The 23,634-nt window shown below is 33.2% G+C and overlaps 1 protein-coding gene across 3 annotated transcripts in view; it reads right to left on the bottom strand.

Annotated features, from left to right (window-relative positions):
• LOC128982760 (5-hydroxytryptamine receptor 1) overlaps nucleotides 1–23,303 on the bottom strand; it is a 165,804-nt gene extending 142,501 nt beyond the window's left edge. For all 3 annotated transcript variants that reach the window (XM_054401720.1, XM_054401721.1, XM_054401719.1), the window contains exon 1: nucleotides 23,128–23,303. The gene's annotated coding sequence lies outside the window, so the exon portion shown is untranslated. The remainder of the gene's footprint in view (nucleotides 1–23,127) is intronic.
• Nucleotides 23,304–23,634: the final 331 nt, after the last annotated feature.

The following is a 23,634-nucleotide window of genomic DNA, read 5'->3' on the forward strand; positions in this document are numbered from 1 at the left end:
ACAAACAACAAACGGTATTTTTACACAAAAGAAATAGTGTATAGGGACATGATATTCTGACACATAGATAATATATTCTTGAGTTTGCTTGAATATTAAATTTTTTTTTATTATCGAGCTTTTTAGGTACTTATGTCCCTACAAGCCACTAGTGTATATATATATATATATATATATATATATATATATATATAAATCAAAAACATATTTAACAAAGTACCCTTTAAAATTGGTATACTTTGTTAAATATGTTTTAGATTTTTATTATATTAGTAGCCCTAAAAATGCAAGAAAATAATATATATAAAATAATATATATATACAAGCTGCTGTACCCGTGCTTTGCAACGGAGAGGACACTGAAGCGAAAAGTTTGATCTTTAATTCTGTTGTATAAAATAGTTACACTACACATTCCCCTTCCCCATACTGTAACTCAATTGAAACTCTTAGTTTGAAAAAATATCTTTTTTTAAGGCTAGGTAGGCTAACTTGTAAAGCTACTTAGTGTGAATGATAAGAGTATGGAAATAATGTACCCATACGATTCAATTTTCAAATGATAAGCTTACTTAATCATTTATTTTTCCTACAGTCACCCGAGAAAGTTGGCTTCCCTGTACTGTTTATAGTACAGAAAGCTGCTAATTGCTGCATATTTATACTTTGCCGCACGGTTTATACTTTGCCGCACGGTTTATACTTTGCCGCACATCAGGATTCCAACCAAACGACACAAAACAGCGTGGTTTTATTATGCACGCAATCCGTGTACGCTTGGAAATAGGTTGGCAACACTTAAAGATAATAATACTAACATCAGCTGACTGACTAACCTTTCATTTCGCGTTTATAGTTGTTGTCCTATTTTCGTTCAACGCTTGGTTAGAACTAGAACATAACCTAAACTTATTTCATCCTATTTAAAAATATAATTAAGTGAAAAGCGGTATTAACATGAACGAACAAAGTGAGAGTGATACGGAATATATTTTAGGCACACCGGAAGAATTAGCAGAAACTGCTAAGAACGTAAGTTTGAATTTGTTACCTGACAAATCAAAAAAAAGGTACGAAAAAGCCTATGACCAGTTTTCATCATGGTGCGCCGGTAAGAAAGTACCGGCAACAAAGGTATCAGAAAATGTATTATTGGCATATTTTGCAGAACAATCAAAAGTGATTAAGTCTTCAACTATTTGGAGCATTTATTCTATGCTCAAGAAAACAATCCAAGTTAAACATGATGTAAACATAAGCAACTACAAAAAACTTATAGCCTTTTTGAAAAAACTGTCTGTAGGCTATGAGCCTAAAAAGTCAATGACGTTGTCAAAAGATGAGGTTGAAACCTTTATTAAAACTGCTCCTGATGAAACTTGCTTATTGAAGAAGGTAGTTTTAATACTAGGAATAGCTGGATTATGTCGGCGAGACGAGCTCGCTAAAATGTCGGTAGATGACATAGATGATAAAGGTTCAATTTTAATAGTTAAAATACCAGACTCAAAAACCAACAGAAGCCGCGTCTTCACTGTAACGGACGACGATAATCTTGATATCAGTTATTTGGAATTGTACAGGAAATACCTTAAATTGAGACCTTCAGGTGTACCCAACAGTAGATTATTCATGAAGTATGCTAATGGTGTTTGTATTAGACAACCTGTAGGTGTTAATAAAATAGGTAAAATCCCAACTGAAGTAGCTACATTTTTAAATCTACCTAACCCCGAAAGGTACACTGGACACTGTTTTAGACGCACTTCAGCAACATTGTTAGTTGAAGCAGGAGGAAACATGACACAGTTAAAGCGTCACGGAGGCTGGAAAAGCTCAACAGTAGCTGAAGGCTACATCGACGATTCTATTAGCGGAAAGATTGCAACTGGACAACTGATTTTAGGAAAGAAACAGTCACCAGAAAATGCACCTGTACTAGGCCTACAACAGACTAATCAACTCGAAGAACATTCCGAAGTGTCCTCTGCATCGGGATTAGTTTTGTCGGGCAAATTTGAAAACTGTACATTCAACATTAACATCACGAACAATAAATAAATCGAGTTCACATTTTCATTAGGGCCTAACTTATGTTTGTTAAATTCCAAGTTCTGATTTTTATTTGTCAACATACTAAGAATTTCATTCCAGTTTTCATTAGTTATTGTTAATTTGCTTGTTGTTGGTTTGAAAAGTGTTAAAACTGTTTAATAAAAATTACCTGTTTACTTAGGCCTACTTGTTTATTCTGTTTATAAGTTAAGTTTAGGCCTACTGATTATTGCCGTTTTGGCTTCTGATTTGGCTATAATGAAGGTTTACTAATCGAAATAAAATAGTTCTGTTCATAAAATAAAACTATAAATGCCTCAAATTCAATTTTATATTTTTTATTATAAATTAAACTAGCCTAACTTATTATAGCCTAACTTATAATAGCCTAACTTATAATAGCCTAACCAAACTTGCTGACAATGTAAAAATCGAATGAAGGTTTACTAATTAATCGAAAAAATAGTTAACTTATGTTTATAAAATAAAACTATAAATGGCGCTAAATCATTTTTATAATGTTTTAATTATAACATTAAACTGTCATAACTTAGCCAAACTTGCTGATAACAAAAAATCTTAGACAAAAAGAAAGTGCAGCTGAGAGGATTCGAACCCGGTCCTACAGATTGCCAGCTCAACACGCTAACCAGTAGACCACCGAATCACTTGGTCTCTTACTGAATCGTTGCGGTAATGATCTTCCCTCAAGCCCAAGCCAATCAAAATATGTACTGCATTCGTCCTATACGCCAGGAACTCCAATTGAAATAAAAATTATGCTTCCCATCCCGTATATACGACGTGTACTCAACACTTAATGATACTACGACTACAATCAGCTGGTGCACTGGTGCAGTGTTTACTAATCCGTTCAACGCTTGGGTTTAACCTAACCTAAAAACGTGTTGAATATTGTTTGAAAGGCTAATTATTTAAGTTATAGGTACGCTTTATAGTGACTGTAGGAAAAATATAATGTGTAACACGAGTGAAAAAGGCCTTTGCTGCACTCGAGATCATTCCGCACTCGCCTGCGGCTCGTGCGTAAACATTGCTCTCGTGTGCAGCAAAGTGCCACTTTCACCACTAGTTACACAAATAACTATTGTTGAAAAACGTACATATAAAGTAAATAAGGCAAAATAATCTCACAACATAAGGTACTGTGAAAAATAACTGTTTATATTGATTTCACATGTATAATTGATATGTCTTACTGTCGCTACTGAGCTTTTTTCAAAGTTCAATCTTTACCTGCTGTTAGGTAATTTTAATAAAATCTGATGAATAAAATTTCTGTTCTTTTTATTACATTTATTTGATAACACCAATAAACCAGCTGACCAAATTATTATTAAATTAGACTGAATCATTGTTCCATTGCATACTAAATATTCATTCAGCTTAAAATATTATACTATAACAAAACTATTTAACATTTCTCCGGGCCACAACATTTTAAACATTAAGTTTTATAATTTTGCTAGTAGGTCTTCTGAAAATCCCTGTCGTAGTTCGTACATCAACAACTCTGACTTTGCCGTCTTTGCCAGGATAGGTTGCTTCTATAATGTCTTTTGACCACATGCCTCTTGGTTCTTTGTTGTCAGCAATTAGGACCATGTTGCCCACATGTAGATTTTCTTGATGAATATGCCACTTAACTCGTTTATTGAGCAGAGGAATGTACTCGTGTTGCCATCTTTTCCAAAACGAATCAGCATATTTCTGAGCTATTTTACACTGCTTCACAAGGCATTTGTCTCTTATGTTGACCACTGGAGCAACGTTGTTGGCGCCACCGAGAAGAAAATGATTTGGAGTCAAAGGTAACTCATCGGCAGGATCTTCAGACACAGGATACAAAGGTCTGTTATTGACTATGTATTCAACCTCACACATGACAGTTAATAAAGTTTCTTCTCTTGGAGCTTGTGAATGCAAGATTACATTCAAACATTTCTTTACTGATTGAACAAGCCGCTCATGCGCTCCTCCCATATGTGGGCTGGCAGGTGGAAGAAAGCTCCACTTCATCTTCATCTCTGAGCAAAAAACCAGCTGACCAAATTATTATTAAATTAGACTGAATCATTGTTCCATTGCATACTAAATATTCATTCAGCTTAAAATATTATACTATAACAAAACTATTTAACACCTGCAGATCAGTGTGTATATATCACAATAATAAGCAAAAATAAACTAATGGAAAACTTGTATTACCTTTTGTTAGAAATCAAAACATCATTACTGTTAATCAGGGCACAATTTTCGACAATTTAAATAAAAATCGACAACATAATACATACCAGTTTTTATTTTAACTCGTTCCATAGTTCAAAACGTGTATGCATTTGCATTAATTTACATCATCATTTAAAACATTGAGTAAAGAAACATAGTTACTATTTAATAGATATTTAATTGATTTTAGAAACATAATTGAATTGCGTGCAGCTAAGTTTTGTGACTTTCTCTATAGTCATATTGAAAAGCAGTGTTGTGAAAACACAACTACTAAGGAGGTATCTGTAAATGTAAAAAAAGCGAATATAAAGTAATTGATTGAAGAAAATATAAGTAGAGCATTGACTATTGGATACTGATACCTCTGGACAAAATAACAGTAGGTATAGTTGGAATTCAGTTCGTAAATTGAATTAAAACACAAAAGAAATTATAAACATTAAGTCAGTTAAATTTTAAAACTGTACCAGTATACATATATCTCTGTATACGTTTTTAAAACCTATAAAAACCCTGATCCAAAATTTTTTTTATCAGTTCAAATTTCAAAACAAAAAGCAACCATTTCAAAATTATTTCAAATCATTTAGGCTATACATTGTAATGATCCTTCTGTTTCCATGAAAATAAGTTGTATTTTCATAAATATTTTAATTAAACTTAGAATCTTGAGAGCAGAAACCTGTACCTCTTAACCTCTGCTGTTTGAACTGTCAAATTATAGTATTTACAGCTGACTACAATATTCATATTTTTGACTATTTACATTCTTCCAAAATGTAAACATTGAAACTTTGGAAGCCCATTGGGTGTAGCCCAAAGGAAACATGATAACAGGAGTAGGCCTATATGTCAAACCAGGTAAGCAACCTTCATTTACAATTTCATTTTAATCGGTGGTTCTTGCGTTATTAAGTAGCAGACAGACAATCAAACACACGCCATCTCATTTTTAGCGAATTTCTCTATAGGGAAGTAGCTATATATATATATATATATATATATATATATATATATATATATAAATATATATATATATATGTGTGTGTGTGTGTGTGTGTGTGTCCATTCGCACGATAACTTGAGTAATTTTTGTCCGATTTTAATAAAATTTGGTTTGAAGGTGTAAGGCGGGATAAACTTGAATGAGTTCGCGAACCAGCATTATCGGACTATGGGAACGGGTGTTTATGGGGGATTTTATGTGGTAAAAATAGGTTTTTCGCATTTTTAACCCCAGAAACACAAAATTTCACAATTTCTTTTTAAACCATTTTGTAGAGCTTAAAAAAACAAACACATTAATTTAATAATTTAGTATATTGAAGCATTATTATGCGCCTAATTGTTACGGAGAAAATTCAAAAGAATTGTAATTTTAAAATTCCCATGTTATTCTTATGGAGAATAAGTGAACTGTTGTAGTTTGCTTGTTTATGACTATATTTTTAACAAATTTGGAAAATACATTAATTTCTTACCAAAACCACAGTAGGCCTACCTTTTAACATTTTACATTAAAAAACACTTTTTTACCCTCCCTGATGCAGCAAACCTAAGTACTCATTAAACTAATTCGGTTTGAATAGGGAATAAATGTGATATTTGTAAGGAGACATTTGAGTTAAAATCCAATGAGGCAAACGGAAATTCGCTTAGTCTGCAGGTTTGCTGCGGCGGGGGTATTATATATTAGTATAGATAGATATATACAGGGTGTTTTTTTTTAAACTTGCATCTTTATTTATGTAAAAACCGCAATAGATAGAAATATGCAGTTAGCGGGAATCCTCTATTGACGTAGGGGAACAATTTTTTTTTAATTCAACGTTACATTCTCATTCCCCCCTTTCCCCCCTGCCCCCAACTTAATATTTTTAAATAGCAAGGTACCCTTTGTGACATATCAAATAAAATAGCATAAAAAAAGAAAATGTTTGATGAAAAAAAATTGAAAATCGGTTCATAAATTTGTGAGATATTCCCCCCCTCCCCCCCGGAACTTAATTTATTTTTAATAGCAAGGTACCCCTTGTGACATATCAAATGAAAGAGCATAAAAAAAGAAAATTGTTGGTGAAAAAAAAATTTTAATCGGCTCATGAATTTGTAAGTTAATCCCCCCCTTTTTCCCTACCCATAACTTGTCTTTTAATAGCAAGGTACCCGCCCTTGTGACATATCAAATGACAAATAAATTTCACCAAACATTTTCTTTTTTCGTGCTCTTTCATTTGATATGTCACAAGGGGTAACTTGCTATTTAAAAAAAAATTAGTTGTGGCAGGGGGGAAAGGGGGGGGATGTGAATGTAACGTTGAATTCAAAACAATTGGGCCCCCTACGTCAATAGATGATTCCCGCAAACTGCATATTTCTATCTATTGCGGTTTTTACATAAATAAAGATGCAGTTAAAAAAAAAAAAACACCCTGTATGTATATGTGTCCGTGAACGCGATAACTTAAGTAACTTTTGGTTTGTTTTTATGAAATTTGGCTTGACGGTGTAGGGCGGGATAAACTTGAATGAGTTCGCAAACCAGCATAATCGGACTATGGGAACGGGGTTTTACGGTGGGTTTTATGGGGTAAAATTGGGTTTTCTCATTTTTGACCCTCAAAACAAAAAATTTCCTTATTTCTCTTAGTACAATTTTTAGAGCTTAAAAACAAATAATTTAGTAGGGTAGGGTATTAGTTATTTAGGTATTTAGTTAGGTAGTATAGAAGGGTTTTTATACGGTTATTGGTGACGGTAAAAATTTAAAAAATCGTTAATTTGAAATTACCATGCTATTCTTATGGTGAATAAGTAAATTTTTGTAGTTAGCTTGTTTACGGATATATTCTGATCAAGTTTGGCAAATTACCTTATTTTATAGTAAGCTATTGATATTATAAAAAAACACACTTTATTACCCTCCCTGTAGCAGTAAACCTAGGGACTTGCTAAACATAATGTTATTTAAATAGATTTGATTTAAACAAGACATCTCTAAATTAATTGAAAATCCAATCAGGCTAATAGAAGTTTGCTTAGTCTGCAGGTTGGCTGCGGCGGGGGTATTACTTTAACATAATATATGTCTATAAGGTAATTTATAAATAATATGACTTTTATAAGTTTTAACATGTAAATCATTTTTATTATTTTAATATTTTGTTATTCTAAATTGAGATTCTACTTTGTTTTAGAACGAGAAATGTGTTTCCTTGATTTTCATTTCATTATATGCTATTGGCAAATAAATAGTTACGAGGGGAATCGTTTAACACTTGTTTTCGAGACAAACGTACAATAACAAGTTATATGAATATCTTTACTTAACAATATCAACAATATTAACAGTCCTGCAAAAACCAACCCTTAACTAGAAATCAACTAGTACAAGTATCTTTTTCCAAGGAACTGTTTCTAAATATGGGATATCGATGCATCGAAAACAAAATAGTAAAAATATTTTTTATATCTTCGAATAATATTATTGTTGGCTATACAGTAAGTACCTAAAATAACCTACTTTTAATATTAGCTAAAAAAATAATACTGTATGGGTTATATTTTATTTTGTTTAAAATTATATTATGCGACATACTATTAAAATGAATTATGTTTGAGCCAAATATCCCGAGCGGTTTCGAATGCACGTGAATGTATAATAGAGCAAACTAATCTCCGCTAAACTGTACAGTATTATAACTACACAAGGCAGCTATCATAATGTGAATGCATATTGCGAAACAGCCGGAGAATATCTGTTAGTCTCTTGCCTTTGTTCCTAATCCGCAAACGCTCTGTGGCTAGATTCATGCATCGGTTCATTCCATTTCCTGAACAAATAACGAAACTTCAATGGCTGTAACTCGAAAGAAGGAACTCATTTCATTCCACATTAACAGAAGTGGTTTATGTTTCAAAACGTTTTAGAAATGTTAAGGTTTTAGGGTTTGAAAAGTATATTGAAAAAAACTGAGAGTGGTTAAAACCATATATAATATCAAGAGCGTACAAAAATAAATGAAGATACGTTAAAAATGTAAATATCATCTCCATATTTTAAAAGCTATGTAGTTTAGAAGATGTAATTATCTCTGAATGGATAATTCATTAATGGTTTCGTTGATAATCATTTACTGGTAAAAAAAATTATTATAAGTTAAAGTTTTTTTTTTTTACTGTCATTTAATTAATGCCTAAGCTGGTTGATACACATGTTTTATCTATCTTAATTAATAAAATTCAATTTAAACTATTAGGTTAAAATGTATTCAGCAATGTTTTAGTTAAATGTCATCCAATTATTTATAATCAATGTCAATGAAATTTTTACCATGTCATAAGAATTATATTTTTACTATGGGAATATAGAATGAATACTTTTATGTAATAAGGCAAGTTTGTTTCAAAATTTTAAATAGAAACTCCACTCAGAGGGTTAAGATTTTTTATTTCATTGAGAAAATTGCCAACTAGAGAGCCCACTAACTTGTGTTTCCCTCTCTCCTCTCTAAATATTATAATGACTTAAAATGCTATATAATGTGTCAATAATAACCATAACGCGTATGAAATAGTTATTTGTGTAACTAGTGGTGAAAGTGGTACTTTGCTGCACACGAGAGCAATGTTTACGCACGAGCCGCAGGCGAGTGCGGAATGATCTCGAGTGCAGCAAAGGCCTTTTTCACTCGTGTTACACATTATATTTTTCCTACAGTCACTATAAAGCATATAAATAATTCGTCTTTCAAACACTATACAACACGTTTTTAGGTTCAGCTGGCAACACAAATGGTGCCCTAGAGAAAGTAGTACCCGCGGTCCGTATCACTCCGCTATTTTTCCTCGGCAATAAATGTGCTCCGCGTTTTCAGAATATAGTTCCGTATGTTTTTGTAATTTGAAGTGGTTTCCGCACCTAAAAAAAGCTTTAAAGGCATTTTCTTGTTTATTAAGATCGTAGGAATGTTTTAAAAACGTTTAAAAGAAAAGTCCAGAAAGTTCAGAAATACCGAAACTATAAACACGAAATGACAGGTTAAATCGTGGTTATAACAGTCAATCAGCTGCTCATAGTATTTTTATCTTTAAGTGTTGCCAACCTACACGGATTACGTGCATAATAGAACCACGCTGTTTTGAGTTGTTTCGTTGGAATCCTGATGTGCGGCAAAGTATAAACCGTACGACAAAGTATAAACCGTACGGCAAAGTATAAATATGCAGCAATTAGCAGCTTTCTGTACTATAAACAGTACAAGAAAGCCAACTTTGTCGGGTGACTGTAGGAAAACTATTTTTAAACGCCAATTTCTTCAAAAAAATATGTCAATATAGCAGGTAGCTTGTTTATGTATGGCAAAAGCACGTATATAACTTTACCAACATAACATTGCAATGAATCCAATTTTTTGATTGACCTAAGGTAGTGTGACATTGTAGCGTTAAAACAAAATCAACCCTAGGAAATTGGTGTGTGCAATTTATCTTTAGTATAATAGGCATATACTGTAATATTCAATATCAGTACTAATATCTGTTATCAGATGAAACCATAATGTTTCATGTACGAGAAATCATTATCATTTTTGAACTTGATGAAGTAATATAGGAAAAAGTTAAATATATAGGCCAACAGCAGAAGTAAGTTTATATAGGGCATTGGACGTTAGGAGTTGATAGAGGAAGTATCCGACATGGCCTTGAATAGCTTCAATTGGCTTCGAGACTGACTTGTAATGGTCGCGACTCGAGTTGTGATCCGGTGTTTGGTGACTTGCTTGACATTTGACACAAACAAACCAACGTAATTTCTAGGATATCTGCTAGTAGAAAAGTTTACACATTTTTAAAACCGCATAGTTTGTATTTTATACTTACCTTTAAGTTATACTTTACGTTAAAAGGTAATATAGGTTATTGTCACTATTAAAATGTTTTTTTTCTGAAAGGGTAAACTAGTAAGTTTTAAGTAGGGATGTATAACTTAATTTTCTGGAAAATATTCATAGTGGTAAGTGGTTTTGCATTATCATACTTGTAATGATTTTTGTAGGGTAGCGATCAGTAGGAACTCAGTGTTACTTACAACTTACAGCTTGAATTCAAAGAACGTACTTCCTATCAAACATTGATTACTTTTGTCAACAATCGTGTGAAATTACTGTGTGGGAAAGTAGTGTTTTTTCAGCTAAAGTAATACTCACTGGTTCCACAATCAACATTCGCAGGCATTGTACACAACAGATGTGCTACGAATGTTAAATTACTTGCACAAGTGTATTTATTATCAATCAGCAACCAGCACGTTAAAATGTCTACTGTATATTATATTCCGTCCAATATTTAACTCAATACACAAACATGCATATTCTGTAGTAGTTTTCATTTAAAATATTTTGAACTCATCACGAATAACAATTTTAAAATAGTATTTATACTTGTAAAATTATTCTTAAAACCATTAATACAGTCGTTGTGGTTGGTAACCAATCAATAGTAAAATACGAGTAAGCTTTAGGACGTTTGTAATACAATCCAGGGATACTAAATAGTTTATTCAAACGAATTCGTTAATTTCTTGGATACTTATGAAAACATTGATCGTAATCCTGTTTTGGAGTGACGAGTAACGTATATTTAGTGAACTCGACAACAAAGTTGTGCGCGAAATGCAAAGCAAACACCAGAGATGTGGAACAAAGCTTTCCCGTCATCATTCCCATCTCTGTGTCTTTCTCTAAACAATCCGGCGCTTTATCAAGCTCGATTCATGCATGGGTTGATACAATTGCATTCCCTGAATAGCGCAGCCAACACTTGCTGTCTCCCACCCAGAGATCAAAGTCCTCCTTATCTTATAACACTTTCCTTTTGGCGTTTATGCTAATAGACGAGTCCTAAAGATACTGTTTTAAAGAGAGATGAGATTTTAAAGAACTTACACTTACATAGCCTATGTCTCATCGTACCTATACCCCCCCCCCAAACGTATTTCGACTTTGTGTTCAGTATTGAGCTCTTTTAAGTACTCTAGAGGTCGTCCAGTGGTTAAAAACTCGACATAAAATATTTAAAGTACAGACCTACCTATCCACACGCTGTAACTAAAACATGTGATTAGAATTTCATATATTTCTTTTGACTTTCTGTTTATATTTCGTTGTTATTGCGTTACCAGCTAATGTTTTAGCGAATTTACTTTATAGGGAATAAGCTACTACCGTAGGTCTCATGGTAAGACCAAGACCCGGGACCGATTTACTTTTCGTTTTGAGGTCCCCAGGGGCCAAAAACACCATTCGTTCAAATTCATATATATATAAATTTATATATGTGTCCGTTAGCACGATAACTCGGGCAAAAATGATCCGATTTTGATGATATTTGGTATAAAAGTGCAAACCTACATTTATTTGAACGAGTTCGCGAACCAGCAAGATCGGACTATGGGAACAGGGGTTTATGGGGTAAAAATAGGGTTTTCTCATTTTTCACCCTGAAAACATAGAACTTCGCAATTTCTTTCCAAACCATTTTGTAGAGGTCAAAGAAACAAATAATTTAGTATATTGAAGCATTGTTGTATGCCTAACGTTTACGGAAAAATTCCCAAAAATGTGTAAATTTCAAATTACCATGTTATTCTTAAGGAGAAACCAGATGTTGTATATTATTGTTTGTCTATGTTTGATTTTATCATTTAAAAGTAAGTAAAAGCTTTGGGTTTTTTTATTTGTTTTATTGTTTAAAAATGTTTTTTTTTTTATGTAATTAGTAAGTTAAACGTTTTTGATAGGTACATTTATTGGAATTGAATTTAAATAAGATTCAACACTGTAAGATTTTACACTGTTCTTCATTTCAGGTTTCAAAAAGCGCCATTTAAACATACATCAACCCCAGACGAAGGACGGGTACTCTGCTAGTAGGAAATAAATCTTACAATTTTAAGGGAATAATAAGTAAAAGCTTTGGTTTTTTTTATTTGTTTTATTGTTTAGAAATGTTTTTTTTTATGTAATTAGCAAGTTAAAAGTTTTGGATAGGTACATTTATTGGAATTGAATTTAAATAAGATTCAACACTGTAAGATTTTACACTGTTCTTCATTTCAGATTTCAAAAAGCACCATTTAAACATACATCAACCCCGGACGAAGGACGGGTATTCTGCTAGTAGGAAATAAATCTTACAATTTTAAGGGAATAATTGAGCGGAGCGAGCGAAGCTCTTATACGTCGACTCTTATGCATTTCGTAATACGCAAACTCCTCCTAGACGGCTAAATCAATCGTTTTCAAATTTTGCGTGGTGATAAAGACCATATCGGTGAGTGCCAACATCTATATGGCGTTAAAAAAGTCTCTCAGGAATCCGCCCCACTGGGTCTCAAAGTTTCAATGTAATCCTTATGGAAACAGTATTTGACACATAAACAAAGACATATGATCGTGTGAAAGCTGTTTATGACGATTAGATTTAGGTATCTGCATTCCTAAAATTCTATGGGAAGGCATGAAAACGGGTCCGTGACGTAGTAAGTGGTGAAGGAAGTAGTCAAGGTGCGCTGTCCGGAGTGTGGAAGCTGTTTATGACGATTAGATTAAGGTATCTACAATCCTAAAATGATATAGGAAGGTAGGAAATCAGGTCCGCGATGTAGGAAGTAGTGAAGGAAGTGGTCAAGGCGAGCTATCCGGAGTGTGGGAACTGTTTATGACAATTAGATTAAGGTATCTGCAATCCTAAAAAGTTTTGGAAAGGAAGGGGAACAGGTCCATGACGTAGGAAGTGGTGAAGGAAGTAGTAAAGGCGAGTTGTCCGGAGTGTGGCATCTGTTTATGACCATTAGATTAAGGTATTTGCAATCCTATGATGCTATGGGAAGGGAGGTAAACAGGTCCATGACATTGGAAGTGGTGAAGGAAGTAGTACAGGCAAGCGGTCCGGACTGTGGGAACCTTTTGTGACGATTTTATTAAGGTATCTTCAATCCTAAAATGCTATGGGAAGGGAGGAAAACAGGTCCGCAACGTAAGAAGTGGTGATGGAAGTAATAAAGGCGAGTTGTTTGGAGTGTGGGAACTGTTTATGACGATTTTGGTATATGCAATCCTAAAATGCTATGGAAAGGGAGGGAAACAGGTCCGTGACGTAGAAAGTGGTGAAGGAAGTAGTCAAGGCGAGCTGTCCGGAGTGTGGGAACTGTTTTATGACGATTAGATTAAGGTATCTACAATCTTAAAATTCTGTGGGAAGATAGGGAAACAGGTCAGCGACATAAGAAGAGGTGAAGGTAGTAGTAAGGTTAGCTGAGCAGTGTGGAGTTTGGGAATTGGAAACCGTTTGTAGCAGTTAGATTAATGTATCTAGGGTAGTAGGGAAGGAAACAGGTATATGACGAAGGAAAAGGTGGAGGAAGTAGTAAGGCTTGCAGTGCAGAGTGTGGGAACTGTCTTTGGCAATTCAATCCTAAAATGCTTTGGGAAGAGAGGGAAACAGGTCCACGACGTAGGGGTGGTGAAGGAAGTACTAAAGGTGAGCAGTGTTGAGTGTGGAAATGGATTAATGTATCTGCAATGCTAAAATGCTATGGAAGAGACTTAGATTGTAGGTTAAAATTATAACGAAGCACGAATCGATACATGCAATCGTTTACAATATAAATTTACAACTGAGTTGACAACAGCAGATTTTTTACTCCATAGAGGCAAAAACGGTTTTTACTCCCCAAAGACTAAAAATGTTACTTTAGACCCGCAACGCATGCATTAAAAACGACTGTTTTTACTGCAGTATGACAAAAACAATATAATATGAACCCTTGATGACTCCGCTCAATTTTGTGGATGCCTCTGCGAACGGCACCTAGTTTAGTGGAATTTCACTCAGGTAGATGGCAATTTGCTTTGTCTGCAGGTTTGCTGCGGTAGGAGTATTTTTTTATTAATTATTTGCGCTAATTTTGAGCCTACTTTAATTTGTAAAAGGATTCTGCCCATCTACAGGAAAATATATTTCTAACAGTATGTGTAGATTTTCCCTGCGATGCACATGAACTGAAAAAAACTGTTTTCAAGAAACATGCTTTTCTATTTATAGGATATTTACCTTATGTACATATTAAAATGTTTACTTGTATTTAGTTTTAAATCCAACATTTTTCTATTTTGTTGAATACCCCTTTACTGAGAGTGTAATGTCGGTTTCTCTGAATAGTAATCATGTACAAATAATTGTGTAGTTTGATACTAACTTTGTGAAATATATAATGAATTTCATTTGTGATGGTTAGGTGAAAATGGAGATCCATTGTCTGAGGAACCATGATTAAACGCGATGAAAGCTTGCGTGTGTCTGGTGTACGTGCCAATGTTGCGCACAAATTGAATTCGTTGAGATTGTAGCCTGCATATTTCACCAGTAGCAGACTGCAGACTCTGACACAGGTGCAGTGATGGTTAATTAGAATGTAATCAATCTCCCCTCCCCAACACTTCACTCATCGTTCTGCCATCATCCTCCATCACCTACCCCACCTCACCAAATATGTCCTCTGAACGAAATATATTTTGTACAGTTTATTGCTATTACTAGATAAATTTTGCATTTTTAACGCATCAATGCAATGTTTGGGGAGCGAGCTGGCGTAGTGGTTAGAGCGCGGGACTTCAGTCCCTGAGGTCCCGGGTTCGATACCCACCAAATCACCAATGGATTTTATCTAAGTGATAATGCCGTAACCCCTATGTCTAGCCTGAAGTAATATGAAAAACAATCCCAGGCTCGTGCCTAGCGTCCTAGGACAAAAAAGAACAAAATCCTGGATACATTTTGCATTGTTAACGCATCAGATGAGAGAATCACATGCTAAGCTAAAGGGGCTATAAGGACCTGTTCTGTTTTTATAGTACTTACCGAGCATGTAATTTACACAAACAAACGTGCTTAAAACGCACGTGACTAGAGTGCTTATAAAAATCAATAAAATACAAATAATCTTTAGACAGTAAATTTTATTTTGAAGATCATATTACCACTAAGATATCATATACACTAAGATATTCAAGAAAAAGTTAAATTCCTGTTCACTGCAAATAGTGTAATTTGTATTTATAATACCACGTAAATTATAAAATCATACATTTTAAAAACATTTTTTTCAGTAATAGCCTACCCTTAATTAAAGTTTAATCTTTCATTAGCACCAGCAGAAGAAGAACAATCCTTGGTTAAAGAAATAGATTATGATATAGAGAGCGAAAATACCTTTTAAAGTAATAAAACAACATTTTAAACGAAACATTAAGATAAACTATGAATCATGAGAAGTTTTAGAAAATAACAACCCAAAAAAGAAATGTTCTCAAATCTTATTCCACCAAAGTATACTGATCTAGCTTGTCCTGGCTTTGCGTGCAATGGTAACCGTAAATACTATATAGCATAAGAAATAAAACAGAGTATTACAATCATTACAATAATTATCAGTAGTGGCTTCGCCAACGATAAAGGAATAATATATTATCATTATTCATCGCGTCACGCAGTTCAAATTAGCTGTTGTCATATTATTGAAAGTGCTTCACCCTGTGTTAATTTTCTGAAACGTTATGTAGCCGGAATAAGCCTTATAACTTTTAAATGCTATTGAATATCATACATATATAAAATAATAGTGGTTTAGTTACCTTCACTTTCGTCCCAGTTCAATAACAAGTTGTATCTACAACCATGGTTTCGACGCTAGTTGCGTCATGGTCACGTAGTTAGCAAGTCGAGAAGATCATACAACCAACTTGTTTAGTTGAGACAGCTGACTATAAACTCTTTAATGTATTTTAAATATGAATACTCATAAGGTTAACATGGAAAATTCCAGAGCTACTGGGGCGAAGCCCAAAAGGATTTTTGAGATAAGGATAGGCTTGTATGTTAATCGGGAATATGAACTATCATAGTTACAAATTTCAGCCCAATCCAAATAGTTGATCACATGTGATTGAACTTCAAACAAACAAACACACTTTTACATTTTATAATATTAGTAAGAAGTAAGATAAGATTTGACGGATTTTTGCAAAACCAGCCCAATTGATGAAATCCTCAAAATTATATTAAAATTGTATTTTATGCAAATGATATTGTAACAAAACTATACATACGATTAAATATGTTTAAATTAAAACAGAGTTTCTTGTTGAATATTCATTTATAGTTAAAATAATTTTTAGAAAATTGCCCATGACAGGGAATTATCTATTACCGTAGGTCTTATGCTAAGACCTGGACCCGGGGCCTGCTTTTCCGTTTTGAGGTCCCCATAGGCCAAAAACACCATCCGTTAAAATGCATATATATGTATATACAGGGAGTATATAAAGTCCCGCACGGGCTTAATATTTTCTAAACGACAACAGATAAATTAATAAGATATGGTACATCAACACCACACCTAAAATCTACTTTTTCAAATAACTATGATTTTTCTGTCATATTATGTGGACGTCCCACAAGGAGTCGGAAGAAAATCTTAAATGGAAGCATAGGTCAATGCCGCTAACCGCACTTCAAAAGGTTGATCCTCCGCAAAATGGCAGCCGTTCAAAGATTTCTTGAATATGCCATTTTGAATCTTTGAACGACTGCCATTTTTTACTCAGGCGTTCTTTTGAGCTTGAATTTACGGCATTGTAGTCTACTAGTGAAGACCATTAATTTTATGTGCATATCGACCTATGCTTACGTTAACAATTTTCTTCCGATTCCTAGGGCTGTGCCCCCTGAGGAGTAAGCGTATAATATAGCAATGCAAATTAAATGAATCTTGAACAACTGTCATTCTTGGCACGGTTGTTCGTTTGAGTTTAAATTTGCGGCATTATATTCTGCTAGTTAAGACCTTTAATATAATGTACATATCAACCTATGATTCTATTTAAGAGTTCCTTCTGACTCCTTGTGGGACGTCCCCATGATATGACAGAAAATTGATAGTTCCTTTAAAAAGTTGATTTTTAGGTGTGGTGTTGATATACCAAATCTTATTGATTTATCTGTTGGCGTTTAGAAAATATTAAGCCCGTGCGGGACTTTATATACACCCTGTATATAGCTTATAATGTGTCCTAGCAAAAAAACTCGAGCAAAAATTGTCCGATTTTGATGATTTTTTTAAGAACGGGTAAACCTCCAAAATTATTAGAACGATTTCACGAACCAGCATGATCGGACTATGGGAACAGGGGTTTATGTGGGGTTTTATAGGGTAAAACTGGGGTTTTCCCATTTTTGACCCGGAAAACAAAAAAAAATGTTTGCAATTTCTTTCCAAACCATTTAGTATAGCTAAAAAAACAAATAATTAAGTATATTAAAATGATTCATGATGCATTGTTGTATGCCTAACAGTTATGGAAAAATCCCAAAAAGTGTAAATTTATAATTACCATGCTATTCTTACGGAGAATAAATAAACTGTTGTAGCTTGCTTGTCTATGGACATATTTTAATACAATTTTCTAATTTTGTTCACTTCATACTAACCTATCAATATTTCAATAACAATCTCTATTTTTTTCTCTATAGCAGCAAACCTAAGTGCTCCCTAAAATTAATGATATTTAAATAGGAAATAAATCTTACAGTTTTAAATTAATAATTTATTGGAATATTAGCCAGGTAGATGGGAATTCACCTAGTCTGCAGGTTTGCTGCGGTGGGGGTGTTTTACTACATTTTGTCCAACTATTATTTGAATTATTCTGTTACCTTACAATAATCATTTTCAGGTTCGGGCAGTTGAAAACGAAACTGTAGTTCAACCTGACGAATAAGGAAGGATGTTTTAAGGTAACAAACTAATTCTATCTTTACAAATAATACAAATCAATATCCAGAAGTAGGACAGTGAATTCTCATTACCTGACAACACACTAAAACAAAATTACAACCGTCCAAAGAGTAGATAGGTTATTAACTATAGTTTTTTAAACAAGCATAACTTGTCCGATAACATTATCATAAATAAAAAGAGTTGGTAAAGACATCTCATCGTTACAGAATGTAAATGCATTTTAGGATATGATTTCACGTATCCAAAGACCTTTTTAAATCCCCAAAGTTATAAAGAAGCTTCAATATATTGAATGTTACGACCGGCTTTTACGTCTTTAAGTTTCATTGCTTCTTTTATGATACGGCACAGGTTCCATATCAAAGCTAGCTTTTTCATTATTGTATTGAAGTTTTGGCGATGAATAAAAGCTCTGGATGTCATAGCGACAAACTCTGGAGAAAAAAAAACTTGGTTTCCTTATGTAATAATTGTTTATTTTTTTATCAAATAAAGTTACGATCTTTTACATAACCTACAGATAATACGAAAATACTCGAAATAATAAATTGCATTAAGGGTTTTTATGTATCTGGGGAAAGAACATATTACAAACGATCAGGCATTAGTAGTCAAAAAAATATTGTAAAACTTCATAATAATCGGAACAATAATTAATTAGAGTAATTAGGATACACATTTAATTGATAAAGAGTGATAACTTAAACGATAGTTTATTGCGTGATTTTGATAGGGTGTCGTACTGTCCAAGCATTTCTTAGTTGTTAACCGTTATCAAGGTAATTGAAGTAATTTATAACATTTGATTACATCTGCTAGACACGATTAAAAAAATCCGCAATACCGCAAGGTTCATGATGGCGATACTTGTAATGGTGCCATAGGTAGTTAGTTAGCTTCATGATGTTTCAGTCCAGGGAGCCGAACCCCCATCGGACTGCGGCTGTTCTAGGGCCACGTAATCGGATAATGTAGGTGCAATCGCTTAGAGTAATATATGAAACACGATAGTAAATAATTGGTTCTTTCACATTGATATTTTGTACACTTTAAATAATATACTTTGATTTAGTTGTAGAGAAGCAATTATTTTAATACCACAAAGAATATCATACATATCTATATTTTTTAATCAATTCAACGATTGCCACAAAAATGATGCATACATTTTTATTCCAGCATATTTAATAAAACAATAATTTATATCCAGGCCTGACCAGTTGTTTTCTCAATTAAAGGTGAAAATTCTAAATTATTCCTTGTTCAAATGTAAACAAACATTTTCTACATTAGGATAACATAGGAACCTTAAAGACCACTGGGGCAGAGCACTGATGGAAACATCAACAAAAACAGCAAAGAATGTCTGTGGGTTAAAGCGAAGAAACAACAAAAACTCTTTTAAAAAGGAGGAGAGAATATTTTATTGTTTTAAATGGACATCACACTAGATGACAATAATAAGGACATATAATACCATGTACAACCAAAAGTTAAGCCTCTGGTAAAGAGGAAATATCAGCTGAAGCATTAAAGGAATGAGAAGAAGAAGTTAAAGATAAGTTGTGGTACAAATAATCTGGGAAAGATAAGAATGCCCAACGACTGGAAAGAAGCAATATTTGTTTTAACACGTAAAAAGGAGGAAAAAGAAGAATTTGGTCATTTAAGGGCCATATCCCTCATTAGTATTACTAATAAAGTTTTATCTAAAATAGTAGTAAACCAGATCAAAGAATATAGATGTGAAATATATCAGGCAGAAATACAAAGTAGACTAACAGCCTTGCCAACAGATTTTTCTATTCATTCAACAAACTCTTTTCTTCAAAATAACTGACACGATAAACTAAAATGAGACAATAATCCACGATTTTCAGTCCAACATTACTCAATAGTACAGAAATTTAAATGAAAATTAAGAGAAAAAAATTTTGAAACTATATTTAAAACAAATACATATATAAAAATTTTAAAAACATTTAGAAAAGATTATTGGCCATTTTGTAAGGAGATTGAAGGTAAAACATAATAAGGAAACAATACAATTGTTTTTTTAAAACCTGATGTAGTTTGTGAGCTTTTTTATGTTTTGCTATGTTGTTTTAATGTTTTTTTTTAAGGAAGAAGACCAATAAAAAGGTCCTCGACAAAAATTGTAGCAAAAGGACGAAGATGCCAAAACAGAGAGAGATGAAGGGGCTTTGTTGGTGTGTCCAAATATCTCCTGAAATATGCGTGGCCATTAGGTAAGTGAATTAGTAAAAACCAAAAGTTTTGAGCGATTCTGAGTGGATTTAGCTTTTTATATTATAGCCAATTTAAGCCTTTTTCATAAACTATGTTTAAGAATGTGAGATAATTTAACGTTTACAATTGCTCAATTTAACCATATTGTTGAACAACTTCAACAACAACAACAACAACAAACCCGGTTAAATCTTAATTAACGTGATGTAGTGTCCTGAAATTTAAATAATATAACTTCTCCCGAAACCTTGTTAAATACTTATCTCTATTAATTTTCTGTTTATTAGTGTATGTTATTTTATTAAGTAAATGGGCATATTTATTTTTATTTCTTATCTGTTGTAATGAAGGTTTAAGTATTGCTATAAAGTTTACTTAATACGAAATTAAAGATACCCGACTGAATTATTGCTCTAATTTATCGTGACTATTTCTAATGACCAGTGAGTTTTTCTATATAGAAAGGGTTTATAGTATGGCAATTTAAATTTGGACCAGCAGATGGTATTATTATCATGCTATCAATTAAATGTTTTGATGGTAGTAGGAGCACAACAACTATTTATAATAATTTAGCTGTAAAACTGCTAAACACACAAATGAATAATTCAGAAAAGTATTTATTGTTCATCGTAGTTATAATATGGGAAATCGTGTACTGTGTACAGTAATGTTAATACAAATAACTAATTTATGATGAATAAAATGTTATTTGCGGTATCATTAACTTTTGAAGCTAAATTAAATGGTGAAAAGGCATTTATCAATTTTGCTAAAGGAAAATTAACTATTTTCGAGTAAAAAACATTATTCGGATTGAACTGGGTTGACTCTTAAAAATAAAGATTAGTTTACAAATTTTTACTATCGTCTTATCTAACACAAACACACATATATTCGGATATATTTATTTTTTCTTAGAAATATTAGTGTATACTATGCATATTAGTGTACACTAGTCATATTAGTGTATACTAGTCATATTAGTGTATACAAGACACATTATTTGGTATCGATCAAGGTATTCTTGGTTTTTCCTAAAGAAATTTAATTTCTTCTAATTCAATTTATTTCAACTCAAGGTAATCAAATTGTGATATAAGCTTATCAAAAGAAGATTGCTTCCAAATAAATTATGTAAAATATAGTATTAATTGGCTGACGCCATTTTCTGTACGTTTTAAATTAGACTTTTTACAAATTAATAAAATGTGGTGAAACATTTCTTTGGCGATCCTCGCAATTATAGAGCCAAGAAAAGTGTTAACACCTTAAATTACAACTAGATAAAATTTGATTATCCCGCTATTTAATAAGGAACCAAAGTGGAATATAAGATACTATAATTAATTTCATTTAGGTTAAATTTTATTAGATTTCCATAGTATTGAACTATTGTAAAATGTGTATGGTAGTAATTTATCTCACAAAAAACGTTATACAGAACAGAGTTAAGTTTATTTATCACAAGAATACTAGCTATCTTTCAAATTCAACCTAGATTTGGTTATAAAAAATTACTAAATACTATAAAAAAACTACATTTTAAGTTGTGTTTATAGTGTTGTAAGCCAAAATATTAAATATTTAAGTTTCAAATATATTCGAGTGATTTATGATATCGCACGTGATTTCCTGCATATTCACACTTGCCTAATAATTTTCCAAGATTACCTGAGACCAACCCATAACATAATGGCAGCCATCTTGAATGCTTTGCTGATGGGAAGGTCAAAGTGCATCGGACCCGCCAACACAGAAGTACAATTCCAGTTTTAAGCAGAAATATCGTTCAAAAAATGGTATAACAAAAAAGTTGTTTTTAACTTAAAGAAGGAATTGGTAAAAATACAAAAGTTTTAGATGTGTTAGGGATGATTTGAATGAATCAATGACACTTGTGTTACCGATTTGAATGAACCTTTGGTATCGTTGCTTTTTTATACAACTAAATCGTTTAAACAGTTTTTCTGTTCGTTCTAAATACCATTAATCAAACGTATACCGCATCACTCTTTAAACCATAGTTTACATGATTGGTTTGGGAACTAAATAAAGTAATCGGAGAATAATAAATCAATATAGAACATTTCTTACTGAGGTTAACCAGTGAACAGTTTGTCTTTTCTAATCAACGTGTCTTGTTCCTTAGTTCCAAACCGAATTTTGAGCTTTAAATTGTTGCTTTATTATCAGAGTTATAATTATGGAGGTTTCTCTTCCACTAGCTGACTCCGTCTTGTTCTTTGTCGGTGTCGGCCAGTAGGGCAGCGATGTTGTGGTAACACAAGGATCGATGAGGGAGTGTTAAATAATTCATACAGCGAGGCAAGTGCAACAAGTGGTCTCTCCTACCCTCGCTGCCGCCCTGCTGCCCTGACCCCGCCTCCTCCCCCCCCCCACTGCTAAGCAATATGGATTTTAAGCAATAATTATTTAATTAAACTATCAAACCTGCCCAGAGAGATTAAATTTTAACTACCTTGGGCTTCAATAAAAAGTATTGAAAATCTGTTTACGACTAGGCAACTTGTCTATAATTTCGCTTCTAATGTTGATTATTTGACAAATTCATTGATAAATTCATCTACGAATAACATAAGAACCAAAAATAACACTTATAAATAATGGAATACATGTGTTTGCAAAACCTGTAAAAGTTTTTAAATTGTAAAACGGCAGTTTAAAATCAAACTACTTTTACTTACCGAGTAAGCGATTCTGTGAAGCGTCCGAGGTCACAGCGTCCACAAAAAATCCATTTCACATGTTTTGACACTTACACTCAATCCACTCTTACCAAACAACTATTCGCTTAGTAAACATGTAGAAGTGGCAACTAGTAAGTATGCTTCTCGGACGAGCAGGCGACGCGGCGGTTCGCTCGTAGGGACGCGCGGCGGTCTACTGAGGCGTCCAGAACAGCGCTGTAGCGGCGACGCTGACAACTACGCCGCTCACAGACACGCCCGCCCCCACCCGTATAATTGCTTATGAACATAACAACTAGGTAAATTAGAAATTAACTAACATTTAGCTTAAAACAAGCAAATAACACCGACGCTGATTCATATTATCTCACGCGAAAGGTGTTTATAAATTAGGTTCTGTAAATTTGAAATAGCCATACGTTGTTAAAACAGCAACAATAGAACACCTAAAGAACATTTTCTTAATTTTTATTCATGCCTTTATTTGTAACTTGTATGCTATTA

The sequence above is a fragment of the Macrosteles quadrilineatus genome, unplaced genomic scaffold (assembly GCF_028750875.1).
Source record: "Macrosteles quadrilineatus isolate MER2022 unplaced genomic scaffold, UCM_ALF_1.0 Scaffold_1__1_contigs__length_201487025, whole genome shotgun sequence".
In the NCBI taxonomy this organism is placed as follows: domain Eukaryota; kingdom Metazoa; phylum Arthropoda; class Insecta; order Hemiptera; family Cicadellidae; genus Macrosteles; species Macrosteles quadrilineatus.